Source organism: Phacochoerus africanus, chromosome 9 (assembly GCF_016906955.1).
Source record: "Phacochoerus africanus isolate WHEZ1 chromosome 9, ROS_Pafr_v1, whole genome shotgun sequence".
NCBI classification, from domain to species: domain Eukaryota; kingdom Metazoa; phylum Chordata; class Mammalia; order Artiodactyla; family Suidae; genus Phacochoerus; species Phacochoerus africanus.
This window is the reverse complement of record NC_062552.1, coordinates 82,219,829-82,224,407: the sequence shown is the minus strand read 5'-3', so window position 1 is coordinate 82,224,407 and position 4,579 is coordinate 82,219,829. Positions and strand designations below refer to the sequence as shown.

The 4,579-nt window shown below is 36.6% G+C and overlaps 1 pseudogene; it reads right to left on the bottom strand.

Moving 5' to 3' along the window:
• Window positions 1-3,383: 3,383 nt before the first annotated feature.
• Window positions 3,384-4,330, bottom strand: LOC125136043 (olfactory receptor 4K3-like; annotated as a pseudogene).
• Window positions 4,331-4,579: the final 249 nt, after the last annotated feature.

The window sequence follows — 4,579 nt, the reverse complement described above, 5'->3', positions numbered from 1 at the left end:
CCAGGGCAAAATCTTTGTTCTCAAAATGCTATAAATTACAAGAAGAAAAGACACAGACTTGAGAAATGATTAGGTAGCAATATAAAACAATGTTTGAAATTAATGATGCAAGAAGTGATTGCTGAAAAATAAAGGAATTGAAGGAGCGTCTTGTGAAGAGTAGGGCTTAGGTATTAGATTAAATCTTGAAGGGTAATGTAATAGAACTATACTATATCTTTGTTCTAAAACCATTGTAATTTTTTGAAACAAAAATTGTAACATCATATTATAAATAGGTTTTCTGGAAGAAAAGGGGGACAAAGTGATAGCTGACAAAAAAAAATAAAGGGGGCACATCTAACAATTCTTTGTCAGATTTTTGATAATGGAGCTCCACCAATCCCTGGCTACATTGTCAAATGGAAGGCCACCTGGCTGATTATCCTCTTGGCTTCTAGAATGAGCAGGCGAAAGTAGTTCTTTGAGCAGGAGCAATGAATTTGCTGTGGGAGAAAAATACACCTAAAGGGATCTGAGACCAGGAAACGAGTTTGGTGCTGGTGGCTTATTGTTTGAAGCTCATCCAATCTGAGACAAATCTCAATTTTATTTTGTGTGTACATTTAACTTTTTGAACAATATTAGATATTTTGACATCTTAAAAGATATTTACTCCTGGTTTTATTTATTAGACTGTAATTAGAGATCAATTTGTGAAATAGTTTAAGCTGGATGGGGTTAAATAGAGAAAAGAAATCTAATTAAAAAAAGAAAAAAAGAAAAAAAAGAAAAAAATAATAATTAAATGACTCTATAGATCCACATTGCAGTCTGTTTTTTTTCTTTCTTCCTTTCTTTTCTCTCTCTCCCTCTCTTTTTTTTTTTTTGCTTTTGCTTTTTGGATTTTTTTGGCCATACCCACAATCTGTGGAAGTTTCTAGGCCAGGGATCAAACTTGAGCCACAGTTTCAACCTATGCCACAGCCAGTGCCACAGCTGGATCCCTAACGAGCTGCACCACAAGGGAACTTCTATAATTTGTTTTAATTAGCTAATGCCTCTTGGAGGTGAAGACAGAATCATGAGATTAATCCAGTATTTCCTGAAGTTGTTTGTTAGGTTTATCTTTCACAGTAAACTGTTGGGACTCAGTGTTAGGATTCTCTATGGTGATGAGAATGAAAGATTAAAGAGCATGCTCAGAAAACTGTCAACAGAAAATATGAGACAGGGAGGAAGAGAACCCCATCAGTGGAGGGCTTAGAACGGGGACTGGGATAATTCTTTGTGAATTTTTCTTAGGTTGGGGCTTATGCCAACCATGTAATTTTGTCTTTGTGGTTAATTTTCCATGTTGCATTCCTAATGCTTGGAATTTTATTTTAGAACACATGCCAATTTTCATATAATGTAAACTGTGACATGTATTTTGCTATGATTCTAGCAGTGTGCATATTAGGATGCTAAACTGGAGAACAAAATTCATAGCCTGACATAGAAAATAAATAATGCAACATTCTTTACTTTGTTTGGCCAACCATATGCTTTTTATCAGAATGAAATATGAATATCCAGTTTGCAGACTTGGTCTAACAGGGTTGAGAATTAGGGAGAACAAATTTATAATAGTCATAGAGTCATATTTAAAGGGTTTTTAAAATTTGTTTTCACTAACATAATTCTTTAGGAGATCTTGCCGTATTTGTAAATTCAACTGGCTATACTTCATCACAAGAAACATATTTAAGAATGTACTTTTTCAACTTTAGCAAATTCAATAGTTTTTCAAATAACTTTAAACAAGTTACAGCTGAAATTTACAGTTGTTCAGATTCAACATACATGCATAGAGCTGGAGTCAATATATTCAACTGGTATATTAGTTTCTTCATGATTGTAAATACCTGGTTATCTATCTTTGTTTTGTTATATATCCACCCACCCATCCATCCACATCCATATATTAGCCCATCCATTTACCTAATAACTGATTTACCTTTATATTCGATTACTTACAATCTGCATATCTATCAGTCAATGATGCATACATCTGCCTCTATCTAAACCCAAGCTGCACAACATTACATACCACATCATGCAAACTTTGACATTGCCAGGCAACTAGATAACTGGGTAACTATTAATGGTTATGAGTTCACTTTTATGCATTAAACATTTCTTCTATTTTTAGCTCTCAGAATTACAATGACCAAAATGCTCTTAATTTCACTGTTGTCCAATTGAGAGAGAGAGAGACAGAGACAGGCAGAGAGAGAAGGGGCACCTTCTTGGCTAGACTCTGTCATCTTATAGGTATATAAACTTGGAAAAGTCACTTTATTTCTTGTTCTAAATCTCATCCTCTGTAAAATAAATAGATATCACTGAGATGATTTCTATGTTCTAAAATATGTAGCTATTAGCTATATTGAATATGATGAAGGACTACTGTTTCATTGATCCCTTAAGTCAAATACTGTGTTTAACCAAGGTGAAAATGGCTTAGATCTTTTGGGACCTTGCTATTTACAACATGTATTTTGATTATAAAAATGATACAGTGAACATCAATGGCACCAAAATAACTTTTTACTGCTTAGAAAATAAATACCCATTTTGTAGGAGAAAGACCTTAGATTCTGTCTTGAAAAAGCTACAGTGTCCCTGGATCTTAGTTACATTTTCTGTAGAATGGGAATGGGAATGGGATTTATTGTATAAATTCTAGAATCAAGTATATATATGTGTGTGTGTGTGTATATATACATACATACATACATACATACATACATACATACATATATGACTATAGTATCCTGGAGATACTATACTGTATTAAAATTGTGAAATTGACACTAAGGAGCTTAGGGACTGAAATAAATAAAGTACATCCTTATTCTTATCAAAGATATGCTACAAAAACATTAAATAGCAAACATTTTCACTTACCAAGAACCCCCCATTTTTTTCTGGATTCTGAACTAGAACAATTCATTTATCAGCTCCTTTTTCAGCAATTAAAAATGCATGAATGCTTGAGAGTACAGGTGTTGGAACTTTCACACTTGCCCCCTTTTTAGAGACAATTATAAGAGACTGGGAGGAAATCTATTCTTTCTTAAAACATACAGATATTTTACTTAATACTCAAATAAATGCTTACACCTGACAAGTCTTGAATACTCTAAAAAGTGAGTCCTTGTGGGATAAAATTTGGGGTATAGATTTGATAATGCTCCCTAGTAAATATTAGGTTGTGAGAGGACCTCTTAATATTACTGATATTTAGGGACTACTGAGACTGATTACAGAAATAGTTCTGTCTTCATCCATCTTGCAATAGCATCACTATGTTGACCAACTGAGTCAGGGGAATAGATGCTCATTTTTGTATGAGGAATTCAAGGGGTATGATCAGTCTTCCTAGACTTAAAGACACGGCTGCTAAGTTTTCTCATGGAATCTTTGACGCCTTTAGTTCTAAGAGTATAGATTACGGGATTCAAAAGGGGAGTGAAAATGGTATAAAATACCAAGAGCACTTTGTCTATTGGGAAATTTGTGAAAGGCCACACGTAGATAAAAATGCACGGGCCAAAGAAAAGGGTCACAACGGTGAAGTGGGCACTGCAAGTGGAGAGGGCTTTGGAGGACCCACCGGAGGAACGTTGTCTCACGGTGACCAGGATGACAGTGTAAGAGATCACCAAGAGGATGAAGCACACCAGGGCAATCATGCCACTGGTTGAAATCATGAACACTCCCAGCATGTATGTGTCTACACAGGCAAGTTTAATCACCAAGGGGAGATCACAAAGAAACTGTCGACTTCTTTGGGCCCACAGAAGGGCAGATTTACAGTAAATGCTAATTGACTCATAGCATGGAAGATGCCAACAATCCAGGAAAGTGTCACAAGCCCAACACACATTCTTTGGCTCATGATGGTTAAGTAACGTAGAGGCTTACAAATAGCCACATACCTATCAAAAGACATGGATATCAGCAGAACGATCTCAGCACCCCCTAAGAGATGCAGGAAGAATATCTGGGTGATGCACCCTTCAAAAGAGATGGCTTTGTGCTCACTGAGGAAATCTGCGATCATTTTGGGGGTGGCAAACAAGGCCAGAGACATGTCAATGAAGGAGAGATTGCCCAGCAGAAAGTACATGGGGGAGTGAAGGCGTGGCTCTGACACGATGGTGAGCAGAATGAGGAGGCTCCCCAGTACAGTGGCTGCATATACAATGGAGAAAAACAGGAAATAGAAGATCTGGAGCTCCCAGGCACTGGAGAGACCCTGTAGTATGAATTCCCTTATGACTGACTGATTGTTCCAGGCCATTTCACTCTGATTTCTGGAAGACTCTGGCATTTACAGGTGGAGGAGAACTAGGAAAAGTACAGTGATCAAAACTCTACTTAAAAGAGACACATGCACCTGCATGTTCATTCCAGCACTATTCACAATAGCCAGGACATGGAAACAACCCAAATGTCCATCAACAGAGGATTGGATTCGGAAGAAGTGGTACATATACACAATGGAATACTACTCAGACATAAAAAGGAATGACATCATGCCTTTTGCAGC